The 27902-nt window shown below is 39.1% G+C and overlaps 1 non-coding gene across 1 annotated transcript; it reads right to left on the bottom strand.

Moving 5' to 3' along the window:
• Positions 1-5802: 5802 nt before the first annotated feature.
• TRNAA-AGC (transfer RNA alanine (anticodon AGC)) lies at positions 5803-5875 on the bottom strand. The gene has a single exon. It is a non-coding gene; the product is annotated as a tRNA-Ala (tRNA).
• Positions 5876-27902: the final 22027 nt, after the last annotated feature.

Raw genomic sequence — 27902 nt, 5'->3', positions numbered from 1 at the left:
CAAGGAAGGTTTTACATACTTTTTCACGTATTCCTTTACTTTGGATGCGTTTTCTTTGAGCGGAGAGCTTGATTCCGTGATTGCGGAGTTTTGCCTTCGCTACCAGGTATGTTTGGCACAGGTAAGTCCTTCGGTGTGGAGGACGATCGCCTGCCTCCAACGCTTGTGCCAAGAAACTGGGAGGAACTAACCTTAGCTCATGTGATGAATCTCTATTCCCCAAAAATCTTCCGCTGGGGAATGATAAACCTTTGCAAGCGTGGCCACCATGCTTTATTGTCTAACATGGATGATAACAATGATTGTGGGTGGATGGAGCGGTTCGTTGCAGTTGCCACCAACGACATCATTCCGACAACGGCTCTATCTTTTCTGGTTGCTTGGAACCGCACTCGTTAGTTCTTTGTATAATATTCCTCTTATTAGATATTCTTTTATCGCCGTATCATCTCGTCACCATTCACATATTTCAGCAACTCGATGGCTCCCACCGGTGGTGGAAGGTTTGAACCGGTGGGTTCAGAAGATTTTGGACGTCATAATGCCCGAAACTCGTTCGTAGAAAACACTAACCCTTAAATACGGGTGGAAGGCCAAAAATCATGGTAACTCTAATTTACCTTGCTTTCATTTTTGTATATGAAGAACTTGGTTGAACCTTTCTGACTTTGTTCATGGAATTAGGTTTACCTGCGGGCTCTGTTGTTGTCCCCGGGGAGGACATTCTGGCTAATCCTACTGATGCAGCGAGGCTGCTTCAGGAATCACTTACTCGAACAGGTATCTCCGAGCCTGTTTCGGGTGCAAATATTTCTTTACGGAGTCCCCGGACAAAGGATAAACAAACAAAGAGAGGACACTCCTCCGCCGCCGGGGAAAAGAATAAAAGGGTAAAGGTTGATGCCCCCGAATCATCTCCGATGGATGGTTCTCCTTATGGGCCGGTCGTAGACACCATGTTGATTGATGATGAAGAAGCAGCTGTTGATGAGGGAGCTTCTTTACACAGAAGGCGACGATCCTCATCATCTCAACAAGATGCTCAATTTGTTGAGATAGTTACTCCAACTGAAGACGATATCTCGGCACTTTGGGGAGAGTCTAATTTGGTAGAATGTGCCAACTCCATTTTCGGGCCCTAATTGCTGCAACCGGTGCTGCGGGGCTGAGTACCAGGTCCTTGCCGTCTTTGGTTGGCGAGCATCAAACAACCAGCACTGCATTTGATGCAACTGCTTCTTTCTCTTCAACTCCATCTGCTTCATCTCCACCTTCACCAACACCAGCAACTGCTTCACTATTTCCATCTTCGTCTACTCTTTCACCAGCTGTTGCTACACCATCTCCATCGACCGCACCTAACCATGAAGAAGGTGTTCCTCTTCCACAGTCCCCAATTCATGGGAACTTGAGGCAAAATTATGTTGCTCCTTCTGAAGATCCACAAAGGAGGAGGAATATTACTTTTTCGGTCTCTATCGGGTGCAACCTGCTATCGCGGCCGGTGGAGCTTACTAATTACCTGAAGCCTTTTGCTTCAGAAAAAGATTGGGAAAAGATTCAGACACTCTCGGGCGAGTGTTTGTTGAACAATGCTATGCATAACGCCACAGCGGTACGTTCCTTCTTTCCTCTATTATTTCTTCTACTTTTGAACGAGTGTATTCTAAGTTTTTCCTCTTCTTATTTTATAGGCCAACTTTCTTACCTCTGAGGGCCTTCAAAGATTGATTCGTGAGAAGGAAGAACTTACTTTTGAACGGGATCAACTTTTGGCAGAACGGGACCAGACTGTTCTCCGCCTCTCGGAACTGGAAACCAGAGCTACTGAGGCCGATGTTTTGAAGGATCGTTTGCAGCAAAACGAGCAAGAAGTGGTAAACCTCAACCAAGAAATTGGGCCGCTAAGGGTCAATTTTGATGAGGCCAAGGCCAACTGGGCAGAAGTCCAAAACGTCATTTTTGCTGCTACCGTCCGTGAGGCTACCTGCGCTGAAAGAGTGATTAACTTGGAGGCAGGCTTGAACTCCAAAAGTGAAGATCTTGCTGTTGTGGAGGTGAAATATGCCCAGCTAAAAGAGAAGTACATGAAAACTATCGATCATAATAGGCTCTTTAGTTCAACTGTCCGCGCGCTTGACGTCAGCCTCAAATCTACTAGATCCACCCGGGAAAACCTTTCCGCCGAGGTTATTCAACTAAAAGAAGAACTTAAGCGTCGAGCGGCTTCCCTCATTATTGAAAAAACTTATTCCATGTATAGCATGAGGAGGAAAACCTTGGAAGAGGCCAAAGCTGGTATCATTGGTGTTGATGCCGAAATTGCTAAGGCCCGAGAGCTTCAGTTGGCTGCATAAAATAGACTCCCAGTGCAATCTGATGCTCCAAGTTCTTCTGATTCTGGTTCCGAGTTTTCAAAAACTGAAGAAGGATCGGAAGGCGATGAGGACGGATATCAAACTAGGGAAAGCGTTAAGCCATCGACTGAACACCTACTTTTCCCGGCAATGCGGATACTTCTCTTCCTCCTGGTCCCGGAGGCGCTGCAGTTTAGCTTTTTCTTTTTCCATTTTGCACTTGTAACGTTTTGGCCCGTTCTTGTAAATAAAGACATATTTTCTTCTTTATATTCAAGTGCCATTTGAGTCTTACTTTCGTTTGAATATCCATGCAAGCATTTAACTTATGCATTTGCTCAAGTATTCTGCGCATGTTGTTCAATTCGTGTTTTAGTATGTGTAGTCTCGGATGCCTTTTCTTCGAAGCATTTTGGTTCCGAGTATTATCCTTTTACGTGAGGGTTTTTATGAATATTTGCACAAGTTTGCTTTTTGCATCCTTTTCATATGCGACTTCGGATGTATTTTTCCCCGATGGAATTTTGGATTCCAGGCATTGATTCGCCCGGAACCAACCCTTTAACATGAGGGTTTTTGTAAGAGAGGGCCCTCTTATGTTTACGGTGCTCTTGAAGAGGACGTCTCCTGTTCATTACGGCACTAACATTTGAAATACTTTTTTAACTTTCAAATGACAAAGTTAGCTCATCGTTCAGACAAGAAACAAGATAAAAGCAAAAGGATTTCATTTTATTCCTTCTATTTTCAGAAATTACATAAGCATTTTTCTATGCATAAAAGAAATTGCCATTACTTGTGGCTATCTTGTACACCTTGTTTCTGCGGGGTTGGCTGCGCAATCCCCGGTCCCGATGATGTATTTTGTTTTCGGATTTTCGTTCCCTGTTGACGTGACAGTCATTGTTGCCGTATCCTCATACTATTCCCCCCAATATTTGAATGCGCAGAATGTGAATTAGAACATATCTTGTTTCCCCTTAGGAATCCATGTTATCAAGCGAAAGAATACCTAACAGTCCTCTGGTCGTTTGTGCCCGTGAACGGTCGGGTAACCTCTGTTCGGTAGCAAACTTAACTTCCCGGTGAGAATTCGCTATCGAACCAAAGAATACCTAATCATCCCCGAGTGGAAGCTTGTTCGTTTGCCTTGCTATCAAAGGTTTTATTGTTGCTGTCTTCGTAGTATGCTTTCCGTCACTGTCTCGTTAAAAACCTTGCGAGAAAAACCTAATTGGGACACAATCTAAACGAAGGGAAAAAGAGTGCAGCACACACTTTCTGTTTGAGTGTTGTTCATCAGCAATAATATCTTTTGAGGTGTGCCACATTCTAGTTGTTGGGCTACTTGTCTCCATTCTGGTTCTCCAACTCGTATGAACCTTTCCTAGTGACATCTGAAATCCGGTAAGGGCTTTTCCACGTTGGACCTAGCTTTCCCGTGTTGAGCTCCTGGGTATTTTGTGTTACTTTTCTTAGAACCAAGTCTCCTACTTTGGAAAAATGGAAGTTGGCTCTCCAATTGTAATATCGCTTCATCCTCTGCTTTTGAGCCGCCATTCTTACATGCACCAAGTCCCTGCGTCCCTCGAGTAGTTCCAAGTTAATTAGCATTGCTTCGTTGTTTGATTCTTCATTTGTTTGAGAATATCTCAAAGTGGGTTTGCCCACTTCAACCGGGATTAGGGATTCAACACCGTACATGAGGGAAAAAAGAGTTTCTCCTGTACTTGATTTCGCCGTAGGCCCTTAGGACTCCGGTCAACTCTTCGGGCCATTTGCTTTTTGCTCCTTCCAACCTTTTCCTGAGGTTTTGAATGATCACTAATTTGATCCTGAAATAATATAATAATCGAAGAAATACGCAGTACTTAGCCTTGGAATGCAGATGAAATAGCAAAAATAGTGATTACGTGAACACGGTTTCCGAACACAGTAATAATGAGATCAAAAAGCAAGAGAGTAAAATTGTATATAGCTTTGTATAGAATATAATATATGTTCTTGCCAGAAATTTCGTGTCCCTTACAATTGATAACTAAGTTCACGATTTATAGCTATGTCTAGTAGGGCTGTGCATGGATCAGATCGAATCTGATTTAACATATTTCAGATCAGATATCGAATTTCGAATTCTAAAAAATGCAATCTGAATCCGATCTGAATTAATATCGGATTGGATTAGATTTTAAAGTTTGGATCGGATCAGATTTTCGAATTTCGGATCGGATTATTATGCCTCAAAGTTGCAAACTCATATGTATATTTTCTTTGTAAAAGAGGCAATACAGTAAGAAAATTCATGTTTCTGCAATTATGAGAGTACTATGGTACCAATGTAGCTAAATCCATCAATTGTAAAGGTAATAACTTGGAGAAAAATGTAAAGAAAGTACTAATTATCCTACATTAAAGTTTAATATTTATACATGCCCTAATAATTTCGAATTTCGGATCGGATAGTATTAAAATTATACCAATCTGAATCTGATCCGAAATCCGAAATTTTAATAAACACAATCCGAAATCTGAAATTGAACGGATCGGTTCGAATTTCGGATATCCGATCCAAATGAACAACCCTAATGTCTAGGGAAGAAGGTCCTAGGATCGTGCCGTCTTTAATGTCAATTATTAGGGTCATTGATGAAGATGTAACGTTGAGTGTAAATGCCAAATTTTTTGTAACGGATCGTCGCTCTTAATGATGTAGAATATTCCTTAGTAAATGCTACTGGACGCAGAGTATTTAATACACTTTTATGAACGTTATCCGTTTCGGTGACAAGCGCAGTGGCTGCGTTCGGTCCTCAGCCATTCCATCTTGGATTTCATATATCCTCATTTTAGTCAACCACGCGTCATATCATATTTTACCCTATATACTATTTCCTATCTATGTTGCGTTTTTTCCTTTTTTTGGTCAGCATTTTCTACGACAATAACAATTATGTCTGTGTGAACTTGCTCATGTTGTTGGTTTCAAGACCGGTATTACGCTTGTGTGAGCTTGCTTTTATTGTCGATTTCAAATCTAAATAAGAAGCATATTGCAATAGGTTAATAGTTAATATAAAACTTGTCAATTTACGATTAATTCTCATAATATTAATGCTAATTGTTTCTTTAAAATTATAAATTAAATAGGACGCATCCTATTTAGACTTCCTTCTAACAATGCAGTCTCAAATGAATATTACTCTTTTCTCTGTATCAGGAGTTACAAAACTTTACAATTTATCAACTCAGCAGCCACTTGCATCCAGGCCTAGTGAAAATAAAATTAATTAACCAAAAGCAAAAATAAATATAAAAAACAAAGAAATTTGGAGCTTCACGTGGAAATAGAAAGGTTCAAGAATTTGCAATTACTCGCATTCGGCAATCAGCAGCAAGCAATTAGCTAGCATCAGTTCAATAGAAAAGAAGAAAAATAAAAGATAAATGGAGATGCGGGGTATCGATCCCCGTGCCTCTCGCATGCTAAGCGAGCGCTCTACCATCTGAGCTACATCCCCGTTGGTACACTTCTTTTATTCTTGATATGTTTAATAGAAATATAATATCTCTATTTCCTGACATTTTTTTAAAATAGACTGATAGAGGCCACAAAAAGTGAAAAATAACTTATAATAGAACAACAAAACTATATATTTCTTAACATATTTGAATAATATTAGGGGGAAAATTATCATACATGGTGTTTATGCCAAGTCAATAAATAAATTTCAGTACATCTTCTAAATATACTTTTACCGCTTGAATACAATTAATTAATATGTATTTCACACTGAGTGTTAGGCAAATGTTTTAAATATTGAATAGTAGTTCTATGGTTGTCCATTGATCTTGAGTTAGGTGGAGTTCTATATTGCTTTTTTACCATTTGTGTCTAAAATGCTATCATTTACGTCGCACTTGAATGAAAACTACAAATTAATTAAGGTAAAGTGAACAAACATAGATAGATATCTTATCTTGTCTGATGATTGCCAAATACCGATAGTTGATGGTGAGAGGAAGACTTAATTACTCTATTTGTAGGAAATTATAACGTAGATGGCAGCAAATAAAAATACCGATAATATAAATGTGGATCAATATTTTGTAAAATACAAACTACGAAATACAATGTACAAGATGAATTTTTTTCTTTTTAATAAGGACATATTTAATACAAGTTAGAAAAAGTTATGACAAGTCGGGACTGTTCTTGGTACTAGAGTTCCCGAAAAGTCCTCATAGAAAGCATTTAGAATATAAGGTTGTTTGAACTAAATAATGTAGGATGTCACAGGCCATTTCCTTACGCTCGCCAGCGGCACCGAATTGTCCGTGTAGCGCCTGTAGTTCCCCTCGCTGCAGACCAATCTATCTCCTTTCCCAGGTTTTCAAGCACGATCATGTGTCTGTTGGTGAAGCCTACCTAGAAGGCATGCTCCAATTGTGTCGCCCGTAAGATGTCTAGGCACTTGGCCCTAGACATGTCGTGGCGCTTCTCGTCTTAGGATCATAATCCATGCGCGCCCTGGGGGTTGGCTTAGGACATGTCTTATCCTTCACCTAAGACTGAGTATCACTGTAACACCTCGAAAAATTTTGAAGTATTTAAGTGTACAGCCCCGTAAAATTTCGCAAATGAATTCAAGGTTTCGTGGTGCCGGAGTAGGTATACGTGCTTAAGGATTTTAGAAATTCTTCTCGCCGCGGCTCGGACTTTTTGGGTTGAATAATGCACCGAAAAGTAAAGGAAAATTTTTGGCGAAAAAGCGCGTTTATGCGGTCCATTATGTGACCGCATAATCGATATGCGGGCCGCATAATGGCCGCAGAAGTGAGGCAGGAGAGGGTTAATCTGGGAGCAATTATGCGGTTGACTATGCGACCGCATAACTGTTCTGCGGTGCATTATGCGACCGCATAATAGTTATGCGGACCGCATAGTGATCGCAGACTCAGACAGATTTTTTGGATATTTTGGACACCAATTATGCGACCGATATGCGGTCCGCATAACCATTATGAGGTCGCATATGCGACCGCAGAACCTGTCCCGGAGCTCCATTTTTGGGTTTTTAAAACCCGACCCTACTTCGTTAAATACACGCTTTGGATCATTTCTGAGCAAAAAACTGATGTTTTAGAGAGAAGGGAGAATGTTTTAGAGAGAGAGGAAACCCTAGGCTAATTATTCATCAAGTCTTGCTCAGATCTTGGAAGATTAACAAGGAAAACCCACAAGATCTTCATCTAAGAGGTAAGGTTCCATACCCTAGTTTTTTAATTTCGAATTTGGGTAAAAGAAGGTTGAATTGGAGTATGATTCTTGGGTATAAGAGTATTATTTGTACATGCTTGTACTAATAAGGTTTGTGGGAAGATTCTTGAGCTCAAAAAAGTAAACATTGGGTTGTGAAGTGAAAAAAATCTTGTAAAAGAACCTTGTAGTTAAATTTGCACACCTAGTGTTTGATAAAATGCTCAAATGAGCTGAGACCATGAATATCTTCCTAATTATGGTTCAATTTTGTTATGTCTCAAAATAGATTGGGATTGCTATAATTTCCGAAACGTTGTAGTAATTTAAGAAAAGCTCAAAACGAGGTATGTTGGCTAAACTTTCTCTCTTAGAATAGATATCCATAATGTTTCCGTAAGATCAAGTATGATTGGCTCAAGATTCCTAACTTCTATATTCCGGGTTACTCCCTATAAACTTGTTTATTCCGAATGAGCCTTATGTCAAAAGATAGATGTTCAAAGTATGGTTTGCGTATTAAAATAGTGTGGCTTTGGGTTGTGTTTTAAATGAAAACTAGTATACCAATTGGGTGAGAAAAACTCGATATGCTTAAGACTCATAATTGCTCATATGTATACCTAAAGTCTTGATTGGAAATGTCTTATTGTTGATAACCTATAAAGGTGGCTGGAGACGAAATAATTGAATTGGGGATATAGTGTGTGGCCAACGTGCCAAAAATTTAAGTTATGATTGTAGTTAGTAGTGCAACTGATTTGAGAGAATGCGATAAAGAATGTGAAATGAACCTCGACTCGATTGTCTAAAAACGATTTCGAAAATAGAATTGCCTTAAGGCTTTTGTACTCAATTCATGCCCATAAGTGGCTGCTTTAACTAATGCCTTGCTTTATAAATATATCCAGTGTGATTCGAGTTCTATATACTCATGAGTCAAAATTGTACATTATCATTTTTGGGGGAAAGTATTTCAAGAATAAATAGGGTGTCACTTGTTGATGATTTGAACTTGCGTATCAATTGCCAATTATTTTACTCTATTTTTTTGGAAAGAAATCTATTGTGCTTAAATTGTTCATTTCTAATGAACTTAAAGTTGCGATTTTTTGGAATATTCTATATCTTGATATTTGATGGTGATCTTGAAATTAAAAGAGGTGAAAGTGTGGAATATGAAATACGGCCATTGCTCCATGAATAAAGAATCTTGTCAATGGCCTAATGAGCCAAGGAAATATTGTCGTTGTGAATGACTGAAAATACTAATGAGAATTTATACAATGTGAAAGATGTTGAGATGAGTACAATTGTATTTATGATATTTTTGTTTGCAAATCAAATCAAAAATATTTTTGGGAGCATCATTAGCAAAACCGAGGAAGGGTGGGTCATAAGGCCCATACCTGAAACTACACGTGCCGGTGTAGGAGTGGATTGTGATTATTCCCCTTATTTGGGATAAAATTGGAACCTTTAGGAAATTGTGATATTATTCCCCTTAATTGGGATGAAACTGGAACCTTTGTGGATTGGAAAAGTCAACCCACACGGCATATGTGGGAAGGCGGCCTAGCTAATCAGGTGGAGATCAGACGCCATGTTGCGCACATGGTGGTACTACTCTTGGTAACAACTTTCTTTCGCATCACCTGTCAAACCACATTGTCAGTGGGGAGATGGCCTAGCCGATCGGGCGTGTTCGGACTCCGTGCTAACAAAGACGGTGGTATATCGGTGCTAATAATCTCCCAACCAAAAATTATATATGAAGTTCGTATTTTAAAAAATTATTATGTTTTAACTGGACATTTGGATATTGTTGATTGTGACTTGCTGCTTCTATGTGTTGCCTTTTCTTATATGGGCATTCTATTTTGAAAGAGAATTTTTAACTATATTTACTAGTGCTATTCGACAGTACTAACGTCCCTTTTGCCGGGGGCGCTGCATCTTTAATGGATGCAGGTAGTTCCTCAGCAGGCGACATTGATCAATGATAGCAGTACACTCTTTTCAGCTGATTTGGTGATCCCCACTTAATTTCGAGGTCATGTATCTTTTGTTTCTCATGTACTGTATTTGAAGGTATAGCTGAGGCCATGTTGCCGGCATTTCCATATTACTCTTCTATTATATTTAGAGGCTCCGTAGACAGGTTGTGGGTTGTGGTTGAAGTTGGGAATTGAACTACAAATGTTGGTATTTGGAAATCATGTTTTTCATTAATTCTATAAACTCGTAATGTTTTGGAAATTATGAATGAAGCTGCTAATGAGAATGAAAAGGAAGTTGTTAATAAAATCTTTTCAGTGATTGATTAATGGAGTACATCTCCTCTTTATTCATGGATGAGATGGGTAGAAGGAAATCTAACAGGCTTGATCGGCCGGGTTCTCTCGGTTGAGCGCCGGTCGCGCTCCCTGAGTTTGGGGCATGACAAACTTGGTATCAGAGCCTAAGGTTTTAAAGTGTCCTAGGATATCTCGGAGCCGTGTCTAGTTGAGTCCTTCTTATTGGTGTATTGTCGACCACATCTATAATGAGGAGGCTACTTAGATATTTAGGAATTTAACACTTCTTTGATACTCCAGATCGTGCGATAGAGCTCAAGATAGGAAGCTAATTTCCTCATTATGTCTCATTTTGTTTTCCAGATGAGTAATCCACTACTTCGAAATAGTGAGGAGGGAATGACCGCGTCATTTAATCTGGGGGAGATTACACAAGAGTTCGTTGGGAGAATGCGTCGAGCCGTGGAGGGGTTGGAAGAACTTGTTGATAAGGGAAGTGTCTTTGTTCCTACCAATATCACCGCACCACCGGATCGCGTGGTGAGAGAATCTGAGAAGCGAAAAAGGGTTGTTGGTACTAATGAGCCGAATTGTTTGGTTTGCAAGAAGAGTCACTTGGGGAGATGTTGGATGACTCTTGAAATATGTTATGGTTGTGGAAAGAGGGGGCACAAGAAGAACAAATGCCCAAGGTTGGGTATACCCATCCAGTTGTGTCCGTCATGCGGGAAGAAATATTTGACGTCGTGTTGTGAGTATGCTCAACAGCGCGTTAGGGGTGATAGCTTTGGGCAATACCAAAGGCCCACACAGCAACCCGATGCTGGAATTATTACTCCTGCATTGGAAGCTTGGAAGAAGGATAAGGGGTATGCTTATGATGTATGCAAAAAGGGTAAATATCAGGTCAGTGAGACGAATCAGTTTAGCGGACCTCATCCCCGTTGTGTGAAGTGTGGGAGGTGTCATCCGGGAGTATGTCACTATGGTACCCAAGTATGCTATAAGTGTGGTATGATGGATCACTTTCAAAGAGATTGTTATTTGTCTCGCCAGAGCTTGGGCATGGGTATGGCCCAGCCAGCCAGTTCTGTAGCAACTACATCCACAACGCCTCTCCCAGTTAGATGCATTATACCGCCCACAGGGCGTGGAGCAGCTAGGGGTGGCATTCAGAGCTCGGGAGGCCCCCACAGGTTTTATGCTATGAGGAGGCTTCGAAAGTTTGAGGCTTCTCCAGATGTGGTTACAGGTATATTGACTGTCCAATCTCATGATGTGTATGCTCTTATTGATCTCGGTTCCACTTTGTCATATGTCACTCTTTATGCTATTATGGAAGTTGGGATAGAACTGGAACAACTTTATGAGTCGTTCCCCTTATCTACTCTTTGAATGAGACACATTATTCGTGAAGCCACCCTATCACAAATTCTCTTGTTTACAACCCCTTGAGGAATTGAGCTCTATAATTATGTCCTTAAAGTTGAGTTATAACTCTAGGATTAATACTTCCCATTTGCTTCCCTAAATTCTCAACAAGGGACTATACCCGATGAATTTCTTATAGAACCTTTTGAATCGAATGAATAACCTCTGCTCACTTGTGCATATGCACGCACCATCGTAATAATTACCTACGTGGTATCATTGTCTAGTAACATGAGAGCATATCTCAGCACCTATCATGTGCCTACATGTCAATTGAAAGGGGCCACTTATCCGCATAAAGTTTCTGAGCAATTTGAGATTTATCACAAATTCTTCATAGGGAGAACTTGTTGTTTACCCATCTCAGTATGACTTTCATGTGCACCTAGATCATGCCTCAATAAGTAACTCACTTTGTACCTAGCATTGTAGTTGTACATGAAGTGGCCTAGTATTGTAGCTTGAGGGTTGTTATGGCAAAAACATGTCTAGCTCACAACAAAGTGTACATTCTCTCTAACCAATACATGATTTCATCCAAATATTAAGATGTCCTATCTACATGATTTCACTCGTGTGTGGTTGAAATTTAAATAGCTTTATGATGAGCATATTGATTTGAAAGACAAGTTTGTTGTATCTCTAGTCCTCTCATATAGGATCGACTATTGCGAAGGGTTAAGATGTCAGAATGATAATAATATCACAGGTGCTTAACTTCTTTTTCATCCTCGTAGGCTTGTGGCATAGATTCATTTTGCTAGTTACTGTTAAGAGCATAATGCAACTTCATGTATTTTGAAACCCATATCACATTCAGGGTGCTAGAATATTCTTATTTCGAGTTAAACTGATTTTTCCTACACTCCAGGATGCGACTGGTGTCACATAAGTGTTATCTCTCTTTGAGACCTACTATTGCCAAATAAGGCACGAATGGAATGAAACAATTGTTGATGTCCTTTTCGTAACTCATTTCTTTTAAATCTCAGAATCATGAATATTTTCCCTACGTTATCAATGCCTACTAGGCAACTCTATGAATCGTTTGTTGAACCAATGATGTCACCACAATGAATCACCATGTCAGCGTTATTGGTAGTGACCTTCATGTATCTTAGGATATAACCTCCTGAAATGTCGGGCTCAGCACATTGATGGATTCTTGAATAATTCCAACCCAATTTCGAACCTCGTTGTTCCTATTTTTAGTAAATCTATGGGGGTTAAAGGTTCAAACATGTCAAAGAAGAAGCATCATTCCATGATCAAATATATTGGATAGAAAATTTTATGATCATATTCATGCTAGCACATCTTAGAGGAATTGTTGGAGGTTGCCAAAGGTTTAGTTTGGGTGTTCGGCGTGGAGATTTAGAGTTGAAGAAAATGAATGGGTTATTCTCAATATATTTTCTCCATGAGGATGCTATGTGAATTGTTAATAATGGTGTAGTAGATGTGGTCACATTAGGCCTTATGAAATCTTGAAGGAAATAGGCCAAACTATGAATATGATATTTTCCTATTTCTTTTCTCCGTGTACCCGGAGTTTCATGTGTCCACGTCTAATAAGGTGAAGTTAATGGATAATGGAATTGTGAAGAGCAACTATTTGCTATCCTTGTTAGAAAAGTCTGGGAGTTTAGATTGTCTCTGTTAATGTGTTATGGCGAAGCCTGTAAGTCGAGGAGGCCACATTGATGGCCAAAAGTATTAAGGAAATAAAATGTTCTCACTTGAGTGTATAGTTAAATGATTGTGGATCGAAACGCACTCTCTTTATGTTACGATTTATATATGTGAGATTCTTGTCCAGATGCTGCTTGAGATAATGTAATGCATGTAATGTTGAGATTAGTGATGTTGATATACATAGAGATGTTTTGATGAGTTGTGGATGTGTTGTTAGCAGTTTTTTTGGTGTTACTCTGACAGGTAGATAGGCCCAGTTACAGGGGAGACTCTGACAAATTTTTTGGGAATTTAGGGAGTTCGCCAAATTTTGAAACTACTAGTGAGTTGGGACACATTTGATGCTAATGACAATTTTTTACCCTCATTCGAGGACGAATGATCCTAAGCGGGGCAGAATGTAACACCCTGAAAAATTTCTAAGTATTTAAGTGTACAACCCAGTAAAATTTCGCAAATGAATTCAAGGTTTCGTGGTGCCGGAGTAGGTATACATGTTTAAGGATTTTAGAAACTCTTCAGCTAAGCTCGTCGCGGCTCGGACGTTTTGGGTTGAATAATGCACCGAAAAGTAAAGGAAAATTTTTGGCGGAAAAGCGCGTTTATGCGGTCCATTATGTGACCGCATAATCGATATGCGGGCCGCATAATGGCCGCAGAAGTGAGGCAGGAGAGGGTTAATCTGGGAGCAATTATGCGGTTGACTATGCGACCGCATAACTGTTCTGTGGTGCATTATGCGACCGCATAATAGTTATGCGGACCGCATAGTGATCGCAGACTCAGACAGATTTTTTGGATATTTTGGACACCAATTATGCGACCAATATGCGGTCCGCATAACCATTATGAGGTCGCATATGCGACCGCAGAACCTGTCCCGGAGCTCCATTTTTGGGTTTTTAAAACCCGACCCTACTTCGTTAAATACACGCATTGGGTCATTTTTGAGCAAAAATCTGATGTTTTAGAGAGAAGAGAGAGTATTTTAGAGAGAGAGGAAACCCTAGGCTAATTATTCATCAAGTCTTGCTCAGATCTTGGAAGATTAACAAGGAAAACCCACAAGATCTTCATCTAAGAGGTAAAGTTCCATACCCTAGTTTTTCAATTACGAATTTGGGTAAAAGAAGGTTGAATTGGAGTATGATTCTTGGGTATAAGAGTATTATTTGTACATGCTTGTACTAATAAGGTTTGTGGGAAGATTCTTGAGCTCAAATAAGTAGAGATTGGGTTGTTAAGTAAAGAAAATCTTGTAAAAGAACCTTGTAGTTAAATTTGCACACCTAGTGTTTGATAAAATGCTCAAATGAGCTGAGACCATGAATATCTTCCTAATTATGGTTCAATTTTGTTATGTCTCAAAATAGATTGGGATTGCTATAATTTTCGGAACGTTGAAGTAATTTAAGGAAAGCTCAAAGCGAGGTATGTTGGCTAAACTTTCTCTCTTAGAATAGATATCCATAATGTTTCCGTAAGATCAAGTATGATTGGCTCAAAATTCCTAACTTCTATATTCAGGGTTACTCCCTATAAACTTGTTTATTCCGAATGAGCCTTATGTCAAAAGATAGATGTTCAAAGTATGGTTTGCGTATTAAAATGGTGTGGCTTTGGGTTGTGTTTTAAATGAAAACTAGTATACCAATTGGGTGAGAAAAACTCGATATGCTTAAGACTCATAATTGCTCATATGTGTACCTAAAGTCTTGATTGGAAATGTCTTATTGTTGATAACCTATAAAGGTGGCTGGAAACGAAATAATTGAATTGGGGATATAGTGTGTGGCCAACGTGCCCAAAATTTAAGTTATGATTGTAGTTAGTAGTGCAACTGATTTGAGAGAATGCGATAAAGAATGTGAAATGAACCTCGACTCGATTGTCTAAAAACGATTTCGAAAATAGAATTGCCTTAAGGCTTTTATACTCAATTCATGCCCATAAGTGGCTGCTTTAACTAATGTCTTGCTTTATAAATATATCCAGTGTGATTCGAGTTCTATATACTCATGAGTCAAAATTGTACATTATCATTTTTGGGGGAAAGTATTTCAAGAATAAATAGGGTGTCACTTGTTGATGATTTGAACTTGCGTATCAATTGCCAATTATTTTACTCTATTTTTTTGGAAAGAAATCTATTGTGCTTAAATTGTTCATTTCTAATGAACTTAAAGTTGCAATTTTTTGGAATATTCTATATCTTGATATTTGATGGTGATCTTGAAATTAAAAGAGGTGAAAGTGTGAAATATGAAATACGGCCATTGCTCCATGAATAAAGAATCTTGTCAATGGCCTAATGAGCCAAGGAAATATTGTCGTTGTGAATGACTGAAAATACTAATGAGAATTTATACAATGTGAAAGATGTTGAGATGAGTACAATTGTATTTATGATATTTTCGTTTGCAAATCAAATCAAAAATATTTTTGGGAGCATCATTAGCAAAACCGAGGAAGGGTGGGTCATAAGGCCCATACCTGAAACTACACGTGCCGGTGTAGGAGTGGATTGTGATTATTCCCCTTATTTGGGATAAAATTGGAACCTTTAGGAAATTGTGATATTATTTCCCTTAATTGGGATGAAACTGGAACCTTTGTGGATTGGAAAAGTCAACCCACACGGCATATGTGGGAAGGCGGCCTAGCTAATCGGGTGGAGATCAGACGCCATGTTGCGCACATGGTGGTACTACTCTTGGTAACAACTTTCTTTCGCATCACCTGTCAAACCACATTGTCCGTGGGGAGATGGCCTAGCCGATCGGGCATGTTCGGACTCCGTGCTAACAAAGACGGTGGTATATCGGTGCTAATAATCTCCCAACCAAAAATTATATATGAAGTTCGTATTTTAAAAAATTATTATGTTTTAACTGGACATTTGGATATAGTTGATTGTGACTTGCTGCTTCTATGTGTTGCCTTTTCTTATATGGGCATTCTATTTTGAAAGAGGATTTTTAACTATACATACTAGTGCTATTCGACAGTACTAACGTCCCTTTTGCCGGGGACGCTGCATCTTTAATGGATGCAGGTGGTTCCTCAGCAGGCGACATTGATCAGTGATAGCAGTACACTCTTTTCAGCTGATTTGGTGATCCCCACTTCATTTCGGTGTCATGTATCTTTTGTTTCTCATGTACTGTATTTGAAGGTATAGCTGGGGCCTTGTTGCCGGCATTTTCATATTACTCTTCTATTGTATTTAGAGGCCCTGTAGACAGGTTGTGGGTTGTGGTTGAAGTTGGGAATTGAACTATAAATGTTGGTATTTGGAAATCATGTTTTTCATTAATTCTATAAACTACTAATGTTTTGGAAATTAAGAATGAAGCTGCTAATGAGAATAAAAAGGAAGTTGTTAATAAAATCTTTTCAGTGATTGATTAATGGAGTACATCTCCTCTTTATTCATGGATGAGATGGGTAGAAGGAAATCTCGGTTGAGCGCCGGTCGCGCTCCCCGAGTTTGGGGCGTGACAATCGCTCTCGCATGCACAGCCCAATCCTCAAGCTTGAAACTCGCCTAGTGCATCCGCAACCGGCTTGTGCTTCGCTCGAGTAAGGCAACCTTTAGTCTTTGGCCATTGTCATGCGTGTCTTTCACGCCATGCCTATACATAGCCCTCGCGACACATTTCCATCCCAAATAGTACATTGTCTCCCCATAATTGCACGTTTAGGCCAACTGACCTTTGCTCGCATGATTGAACCCAAGCCATGCTCACAAGTCAACACATGAAGCCCCTAAGATAGGTGCATCAAGTATCCAATTGGCACAAAGGTCTTTTTCCAATCGCTCACATAGCCTTAAAACGCCCTCCGGCATAGCTCCCGTAACCTTTCGCTCCCGTAGCTTTTCCTTGCCCTCTGTACCTTTGAAGATGTGTTTGCTTCCGGACTCACAACTTCGCCCCCATGCCTCTTGCATAAGCGGGATCCTCCCACACTCTTGGGATGACTCTTGGTGAGTACTATATTCTCAAAGTCATAGCATCGCCGCACTACCGAATAAAGCTCTTTGTTTTCCAACTGTCACTTCCTCAACAAGTACCCAATGTTTCCGGTAGTAGGTTACTACTCGCCCTATAGTCAGGTACTCTCTTGGTCCTGCTAGTAAGGCTTCCCGATCCGGTTGTGCCATACACTTGGACTCTCAACGGTCCCCGGTCATTCGGCGTACCCCTTTCCAGAATGTTGACATCTTCCAACTTGGAAATCCGCCCAAGCTGAAGCTTCGCTATTCCCTCGAATGCGTCTCCTCACCTTGGCAATGCCCTCAGGCAGTACAAAAGTATATCTCGTAGGAAAGACACTCAATGGATGCGTTGCACGTATCCTTGGCAAGATCTCTGCTATGATCAAGCCCAACGTTTATAGTCCATGGCTCCCACTCTTTGCAATATGGTTGCACGACCTGGCAAACATGGCCTTCTCTTGACCATCCAACTCATCGGCATATCACCTCATTCAATAGAAACCTAGACTTTCGAAAGAAAATGGAATCACCCATTTCTTTCTTTGACCAGCAGTATCGGGTTCTCGATTTCTGGTGGCATATGAACATCAATCTCTGCTTTGACATGATCTCTGCACTGACATCCAAAATGCACTCGCCATCTCCACCATTGCCTTGACATTGTGTCATGGCATAGTATGACTTTAATCAGCTCTGATACCACGTGTCACGGGCCCGTTTCCTTACGCTCGCCAGCGGCACTGAATTTCCTGTGCGCCGCCTGCAGTTCCCCTCGCTGCAGGCCTACCTATCTCCTTTCCCAGGTTTTCAAGCACGATCTTGTGATAGTTGGTGAAGCCTGCCTAGAAGGCATGCTCCAATTGTGTCGCATGTAAGATGTCTAGGCACTTGGCCCTAGACATGTCGTGGCGCTTCTCGTCTTAGGATCATAATCCATGTGTGCCCTGGGGCTTGGCTTAGGACATGTCTTGTCCTTCGCCTAAGACTGAGCATCGCTCTCGCCTGCACATACTAATCCTCAAGCTTGACACTCGCCTAGTGCATCCACAACCGGCTTGTGCTTCGCCCGAGTAAGGCAACCTTTAGTCCTTGGCCATTGTCATGCGCGTCTTTCGTGCTATGCCCATACATAGCCCTCGCGACACACTTCCATTCCGAATAGTACAGTGTCGCCCCATAACTGCACGTTTAGGCCAACTGACCCTTGCTCATATGGTTGAACCCAAGCCATGCTCACAAGTCGACACATAAAGCCCCTAAGATAGGTGCATAAAGTATCCAATTGGCACGGAGGTCTTTGTCCAACATTTCGGCAGCCCGCGAGGCACAGCCGTCCCACATATCAACCTCCAGCGCCCTTTTGGTGCCCAACGCTAGCTCAAAGGCATTGCGCCGTCCATAGAGTTCCCTAACTCGTATGGATACCTGGGACACTCCTTTGAGTCATCCAGGCAGACCCTTGAGGTTTCTCTCAAGGTAGTTCATTGAATACGGCTTGGTGGCAATACGTATGGGAGAGGCAGGTCGGAGCTTTCATCACCTATACCCCCCTTATATATGCTTAAAATTAAAAAGCCCAAGTTACCTGAGTAGACAAGTCTACATCAGACAATCAGAAAAGCCTTTTTCTCACCAGTTCTTGGCCGAAGTCACAACCCCAAAGTGCGGGTTGTGACATCCTCCCACACTCATTATGTCATTGTCCCCGATGACACATCATGGCCTACGACATCCCGGAGTCTGCCCCCTTAGGTATGTCCCATTCAAGCTCCCTTTGTCCTGTGGGTTGGACTTCCTCGAAGTCCTTTCTCAAAAGGAGTCGTGCCCCATGCACTTCTCCCCCAAGTATCTTCCAAGCGTGCCTCTGCACTTCACCTCCTTTCGGTGTTCACTTGGAAAGTGCCTCCGTACTTGCACCCTCTGGTGTCTAACTTTGTAGTTGACCCATACTAGTCAACTACACCATGACCCTCACGGCCTTCATGTTCGTCTGAAGCTTTTCCTTCAATGGTAAGCACATTAACGTGCGCTTTTGGCGCGGTTGTAGTAGCTTAATCACTCATATAGCCTTAAAACGCCCTCCGGCATAGCTCCCATAGCCTTTCGCTCCCGTAGCTTTTCCTTGCCCACTGTACCTTTGAAGATGTGTTTGCTTCCGGACTCACAACTTCGCCCCCATGCCTCTTGCATAGGCGGGATCCTCCCACACTCAATGTGAAGGATACTTCTTAGCGTTGTCCTCCCATTTGGCATTCGGCCAGCTCTTGGGACGACTCTTGGTGAGTACTACATTCTCAAAGTCATAGCATCGCCGCACTGCCGAACAAAGCTCTTTGTTTTCCAACTGTCACTTCCTCAGCAAGTACCCAATGTTTCTGGTAGTAGGTTACTACTCACCCTATAGTCAGGTACTCTCTTGGTCCTGCTAGCAAGGCTTCCCGGTCCGGTTGTGCCACGCACTTGGACTCTCAACGGTCCCCGATCATTCGGCGTACCCCTTTCCAGAATGATGACATCTTCCAACTTGGAAATCCGCCCAAGCTGAAGCTTCGATATTCCCTCGAATGCGTCTCCTCACCTTGACAATGCCCTGAGGCAGTACAAAAGTATATCTCGTAGGAAAGACACTCAACGGATGCATTGCACGCATCTTTGGCAAGATCTCTGCTATGATCATGCCCAACATTTATAGTCCATGGCTCCCACTCTTTGTAATATGGTTGCACGACCTGGCAAACATGGCCTTCTCTTGACCATCCGACTCATCGGCATATCACCTCATTTAATAGAAACCTAGACTTTCGAAAGAAAATGGAATCACCTATTTCTTTCTTCGACCAGCAGTATCGGGTTCTCGATTTCTGGTGGCATATGAACATCAATCTCTGTTTTGACATGATCTCCGCACTGACATCCAAAATGCACTCGCCATCTCCACCCTTGCCTTGACATTGTGTCATGGCATAGTATGGCCTTAATCAGCTCTGATACCACGTATCACGGGCCCGTTTCCTTACGCTCGCCAGCGGCACCGAATTGCCTATGCGGCACCTGTAGTTCCCTTCGCTGCAGGCCACCCTATCTCCTTTCCCAGGTTTTTAAGCACGATCATGTGCCTGTTGGTGAAGCCTGCCTAAAAGGCATGCTCTAATTGTGTCACCCGTAAGATGTCTAGGCACTTGGCCCTAGACATGTCGTGGCGCTTCTCATCTTAGGATCATAATCCTTTCGCGCCCTGGGGGTTGGCTTAGGACATATCTTGTCCTTCACCTAAGACTAAGGCTGTCCAACGGGACGGGTCGTCGCGTCCCGTCCCGTCCCACTTAATTCTAAACGGGATGGGCCCATGTTAAACGAGACACGGGATGGGACGGGATGGCCATTTCGTCCCGTTTGTCCCGTCCTGTCCCGCCTATCCCACGTCCTACTTATTTATTTATTTATTTATTTATTTTTTAAATTCTAGTCATTGGGCAACGACTCCAATTGCAAAAATAGCCGTTCCCAACGGCCAAAAATGGCTATAATTGGCCTCCACCCCCTCCCCCCTCCCCCCCCCCCCCAAAAAAAAACCCTACCCTCCCAAACTTTTAATATAACCCCTAAGTTTATTAAATTATACTTTGGCCCTATTTTTTACTATAAATACTCCCATCCTTCTTCATTTTTTCCCACAAAAATCAATCATTCTCTCTCAAATCTCTTACATTCTATCTATATTATTCTCTCAATTTTTTTACTATCAACTATCAAGTGAGTTTTAAGTATTTGGCTAAATATTTGGAGCAACTTTCAAGTTTCAAATTAATTCGTCAAGTATTTGGAGTAATGTTTTGGGCAACTTATTCAAGTTTTAATATTTAATCACGGTGCACTCGTTCCATCTCCTAATTTTAATATAATTTTTGCGTATTATTTTAGTGCTTAATTTTTATGTTTACTTTACGTGTTCTATTTTCGTATTTCATTTGTGTGTTTAATTTTTGTGTTAACTTTTTAAATTTAATTTCATATTTAAATTATGACACCTAAATATGTATTTGGCTTTAAAAAAATTAGTAAAAAAGTAATAGTAAAGGTGAAAGTAGTAGTAATCCTAATCTTAGTCCTAATCATAACCCTTTTCCTAGAATTAGAAATCATATAGATGAAATGACTCATGTTGATGAAACTTTATTTTTCCACCACCCCCCTCCCCCCCGCATGTTATAATATTAATTTCGGAGAACAACTAGATCATGAAATATTACAAAGACAATTTGACAATGATATTTTTATTGAGGACGAAGAAAATGAGGAATAAGATTTAGATGAAACACCCACTAGTCCCGCAATACAAGCTCCAACTCAGACTGAATCTCGGTCTGGAACTTTACCCCTCGTACCTTCTGTAAGGGGTAAGCCTAAGGATGAACGTCCCAAAACATCACTTGTATGGAAATTTTTTAAACATGATAAAGTCAATCAATGTGCTACATGTGGAATATGTAAGCAAAACTTTGTGCACACCAAAAGTGGTGGGACGAGGGGTTTAACTAGGCACTTAGGTAGGGAGCACAAAGCTTTATGGATACAAGCTAAAATAGAAGCCGGACTAATAGCGGATCCTAGCACCGGTACTGGCACTCCTAGTAGATCTGGCGGGGGTTCTATTTTTTTACAACAACAGCTTGACCATGCTTCTGGTACTATTTTACGCCCCTATAACAAAGATAGAGATCGTGAGAACTTAACAAAAATGATGGTTGTCTGTGGCTTACCTTTTACTTTTCCTTCTCACCCTGCTTTTGTGCATTATATACAAGAAACTTATAATCCTGCTTTTCAAGATTTTTCTAAGACCACGGTTAGAAATGATGTTTTTAAATTTTAAACTGAATATCTTTAGTATATTCGTTCTGCATTTTTTCACTTAGATTGTAAAGTGTCTATCACATCTGATATAGGTCGTAGTCCTAATGGATTGGGTTGATCATTACTGGAACATACAAAAACGTATTATTGATTATAAATTTGTTGATTCAAAACACACTGGAGCATATATTGCAACTACTGTTCTACAAATTGTTGATTTTTATGGACTCATTGATAAAGTTTCAACTATCACCTTAAATAATGTTTCTGCTAACACAACTGCAACAACTAGCTTAAGAACTAGACTTTGTCCAATTAATCCAATAATTTTTCATATTAGATGTGCATGACATATTTTTAACTTGGTTGTAAAAGATGGTATTGATTTATTTTCTGATGCTTGTAGTAAAGTACAACATGCTTGCAGCTATATTTTTTGTGCTAATAAAGCGAGTAAAATTCGTGAATTTGCTCAACAATGTGCTAGCGCTAACCTTCCATATAGAAAAGTTCCAAAAGATGTTTGTACTAGGTGGAATTCTACTTATGAAATGCTTAAAGTTGCTTATGATTATCGGGTGCCTATACAAAAGGTATTTAATATGCATAATGGTATCCCCGCTGATCAAATTGTTGATTCTGATTGGGATCATATCAAAGAGCTCTTACTAAATTTTTAGAAAAATTTTATTATGCTACAAAACAACTTTCTGGTATGTATTATCCTACTGTTATACAAATATTATGGTATATTTGTGAAATTTCGGTTGTATTTGGTAAGTATAAAACTAATCCAACTTATGCACCGGCCATTAATGAAATGATTGCAAAATTTAAAAAGTATTTTTTCTCTATTCCCCAAGTTTATTTAATTTCTACTATACTTAACCCATCTTTAAAATTAAGAGGTGCAAATGAACTTGTTCGTAAAATTTATGAGAATTTAGCAATTAAAGAAAATGAACAACTATCTCTCGAAGACTGCGAAGCTAACATATATTCTTATGTTAGATCAATATTTGATAAATATAAATCTATGGAAACAACAGGTGGTGAAACCGCTCCTTCTACTTCTAAGCCTAGAGTAGAAGTTTTATGGGAAGATATGGATGATATAACATGTTTTGATTCCTCTATTGATGATGAACTTGATTCTTATCTTAATCAAGGATTGGAAAGTATTAAAGACGAATAAGGCAACAAACAACTTTTGGCATGGTGGAGGGAGCGTAGCAAGACTTTTCCAACACTTTCAATAATGGCCCGAGATATCCTTGCTATTCAAGCATCATCAGTAGCATCAGAGAGTGCTTTTAGCGCGGCAAGATTTCAAATCGGAGAGACATTCATTAGCGGAGGACAGCTTAGAGATTTCCGTATTATTCAGAGATTTGATTAATTCAGAAAGAAGAAATCTTGGTTTTGAAAAATTAACCACTAGGGAAGAAGAAGAATACAATGAGATACTTAGCACTGGGAGCGATGACGGCATGGAACTCATGGAACATCAATCAACATTGCCAATTCCAGAACAATGTCCGAGAGAAATTATAGATAAGTTACAACGAAGTTATATAGGAGCTTACAAATATTAGTATGATAATTTGTAATTGGCTACTAAGAGGCCTAGTTCAAACAGAACCCTTCCTAGAAGGTGGCTGCGTAGATTATGTGCTCTTCAAAAGAATTATATTTGTATGTGAGATTTAAAAGTTCTATTAATAAAATAAAAGGCTCTAAGCGTTGAATTTTTTTTTATGAATTGCCTTACACTCTTACTTAGTTACTTAATGGCTTGAAATTATATTAAATAAATTATAACTCTATTATAAATTTATAATTACTAGAATATTTCATTACAAGTCTTTTGTTTTAATATTTTATAATTCTTTATTTAGTTTCCTAATTTCCGTTTAATTTTTAAATTTATTAAATAAGTCAAAAAACTAGCCGTTGCAAACTTTAAAAACTTAGTCATTGTCAAAAAAATAATCGTTGTCAAACTTAATGCTTAAATAATTTTTTTTTAAAAACGACACTTAAGGCCTGTGAACCTGTCCCGTCCTGTTTGTTAGTGGGACAAGATGGACCTAAATATATTCAATTTTCACGTAAGGGCGGAAAAACCTTGAAGCAAGGGGTTCAAATAAAACTCTTTGCTAAAAAAATTCACTTACTATACAATATACATACTAGATAGCCCGTGCGCATATCAAACAAAACCAAAAAGGAAGTAATACATCAAGCTAAATATTCACATAATATGATTCATACTATGTATATTCATTTGTGGGACAAAGTTGACTAACACAAGAGTTGATGCTACAGTTGGATAAAATTTGGATTCTAACAGCTGCAGTTGCAGATGGCATCCACCGGAAAAAAAACATTAGAATCAGAAGGTAGCATACCAAGCTAGATATATGATGATTAATGCCAAGCAAGAGAGAGATAAAGAAATGTTTTCTCAAGTCACATAAAATAATAAAGAAAAACCAATATTTCCCAATTTTCCTTTTCAAAATTTTCCGCTTTGGATATATCAGAATCACATACTGTACACGTCACACTTATATTAGGTGTTACTCATGATTTTGGTATCCCATTTATTTTTTTCTAACTTTCTTACATGTCCAAAGCTGCTTTAGTATTTGATTATTCTCTTCTAACATTTTATTACACCAATGATATTCTCGAATTTTAGATATTATTTTGAACTGTTCATTATATATTATAGTAATAATTGTGAAATAGTACACCACTGCAATGTAAGAAGAATTAGATCATCCAAACATGAATGGAGAAAATGACGAATAAACATTCTCAAAAAGTATATCCATATCTGCACATGCAGCGAACAGAGGGCTAAATTCGTCATAATTTATGATAAATAAATAATCCCCTAAGAGTTTCATTAGTTTTTCAATCTCTTGAAGCAAAATCAGAGCAGCATTTATCACTTATCACATGCCATTTACCCGTTAGATTAGACAATGATATATTTTTCTTCATTTCAAAACTCTTACCTTAAATTTAGTCATTTCCCTTTCATGTTCTCTCTTTTGTTGACCTCACAGGTTTGCAGGCAAACTTTACCTTAAAAATAGGCATCTCCCTTTTATGTTATCTCTTTGCTGATTCAATGATAATATGTATGTACCGCCATTGTTGTAGTCCCTTGCCAAGGAACTTCAACTAATTTGGCCGATTTAGCATTGCGCATCGCTAGACCTGCCTCACCACCAACTTGAACTGGAATTCCTCTGTTTTGCCTTTTTCTTCCCCATAAGCACCAAAGAGAGGAATATAGGTATTATAATCGCAATAACAACAGAGCCAGCAACCCCAGATGAGACCCCTGGTCATTGAATAAGGAGACATAACTATTGCTGGCCATTCTCTCCACTATATTCCGATTGTAATAACTTCCTTCAGAAGCTTCTGTTTTATATGCTATACGGTTCTACGCTTCCGCAATACTCTTCAATATAAAAAATTAAAATAAAAAGGAGATACATACGACATAATACACAAATCAGTACCACAGGTCATTGTCTACATGCAACTGTGAGCAATGCAAATGTAGCATTTCGGACGAAAAGGCATTCTCCCATGAAATGAACCAATTAATGCAATTAGTATGGCATTATCTGCCCAAAGAAGATACATCAAATGAATAGCCAATGAGCTAAAACTACAAAAACTAACAAGTATTTGTGCATTATAAGTCAAGTTTCATAAGATAAGCATCGTGAATACTTTCAAATGCGTAAATGAGTAGACTAATGGTGTGAGATTTACAGTCATTATACAGATTCCTCAGCCTCATTAATTTAATCCCTTTTCATCTTTGAGGCTATGTTAGTTTTCAGAGACATAAAGGTACAAGGAGAGGATAAGTAAACTTCAACACACAGTACTAACTAAAATCTCAGATTACTTCAATTCAAATTTTATGATTAAATTCTTACTTCTAAATGAATTTGAACGCGTATTACGTAGTGAATCCTGATCTCTCATCAACATTGATGTACATGTCCTTAAAAATGTTTTTTGGATAGAGTAGTCCTTGTAGCCAACTGCAATTTAAAGATATTTGAACAGGAGGGTGATGCAAACACCATATAATCTTTTTCTAATATTAATCTCAACAGAATCTTTAATCTGTTTGACAGTATAATAGATGGTAGAAGAGGTGATAGTGAATATGTTGCGCTCTTCACGGTATTAGTTTTTACCATGTTTTATCTTTTTCTTTTTTCCTTTAATCAATAAAATGAAAATTTTATTCACAAAAAGATAGTATAACTAAGATGGAGTTATAAATTGTGCAACCAAATCAAAAGTATAGTTCCTCTTTATTCTGTAGGTACATTTTCATTTTACCCTGTGTATCTTATATAGAAATTAATCAGATATTACAACTTAGCAATCCAGGACTAACAATTAACCCAAAATACCACTTGAAAAAAATATCCAGAAACATGGTATTAATAAAACGGGAATACGAAATTGGACTTTGGCATAGTCAAGATGATTAACAGTTACGGCAGTGACGGTCTTGGCGGCCAAGCCACAACATTCTAATACACAATGTGATCTATGCAAATCGGTGAATAAGAACATGCATGTCCGAAATGGGGTGGATAAATATATGATAAATATGTTTACCCTTCAAATTGGATAACAATTAAACTTATAATGTGGTTTTAAGGATCCGTGATTTCACTTGATACCAATTGATAAATATGAAGATTAATAACATAAATGAATTATAAAGTAAAGTAAAGCAAACCAGTGTTAGAATGGAACTCAGCCCTCGAGTTTGGATACCTTCGAATTGGTTGATGCAAGAACTATTAAAATATAACAAGATGATGAACAACAGTATAAATGAGAAAGAGAATTATATTGCTTTGATATCTATGAACAATGTATCTTACAGATGATTAGAGCCTCTTAAATAGTAGAAGAATTTCACTTGTGGTATAATTCTAATTAAAGAAGGAAATCCATGATTAACTAATTAACCGTTTCTGATTTGATCCGTTTCGATATTTACGCCATGATCCTCGACCAGTCACGGATATCTCGCCTTTCTATTTTTGTGCTATCTTTGATCTTGCTCATGTCTGTTTCATTTGGCTTCGATCGCTAGTAGCCTCGATCTCGACAGGTAACTCGATTCTGAACTCGGTATCTTATCATCGTGATTTAGTCTTTTTCATTACGAGGCTATCCTTCGATGCAACCTCTAGGTCACCGGTCAAATAGTAAAATCGGGTAGGCCCGATTTTAACCGAATACAAAATAAAATATTTCCTAAGAACCCAAGAAGAAGTCAGTAAAAATGACTGTTGATGGGAAATTAAAATAACCATATAACAATTTAATAGTTTTCCCTAAATGTGAAAATTTTATTTCTTACCTCTCGGTATGAGGCTCCAATAGATCAGTATCAAGCAGCTTCTACGCAGTTCTCTTTGTGTATACCCCTTGAACTCCAAAAACCTTTGCATTTGGAGACCTTTCAATTGTTTGGTCCATCTTTGAATTAGAGTTAGATTGATATCTAAAAACCTAATTTCAAACATTAGGTTTAAGAGTCAAACTTCACAATGAAAAATATAAAGAGCCACTTCAAGATTGTAAAGAAGTAACAACTAAACAAAGAACAAAGAAAAGGAGAGAGAACTAAAAATATGAGAAGCTGCTCTCAGATGGCAGAGAAAAGCCAAAAAATGTAAACCCACGTAGTTTTTGCAAATTACAATTTGACACGTTGTAATATGTACGAATGGAATGGAGGGAAAATCAGAATGTGCTCAGCATGAATGACAGAAATGCCCTTTGTCATCCAACTAAACTTTCACTTATATAACTTATGGCCCCGTGCACGGGCATTTGTGCGAAATTGTTGTGCGCAAGATAGCTTTATTATTTAGTTAGACTATGAAAAAATAATAGAAAGTAGTACCACAAAGCTCAAAGCTAAATATTGGCATAATGTG

Source organism: Nicotiana tabacum, chromosome 2 (genome assembly GCF_000715075.1).
Source record: "Nicotiana tabacum cultivar K326 chromosome 2, ASM71507v2, whole genome shotgun sequence".
Taxonomy (NCBI): domain Eukaryota; kingdom Viridiplantae; phylum Streptophyta; class Magnoliopsida; order Solanales; family Solanaceae; genus Nicotiana; species Nicotiana tabacum.
This window is presented reverse-complemented; position numbering and strand designations above follow the sequence as displayed.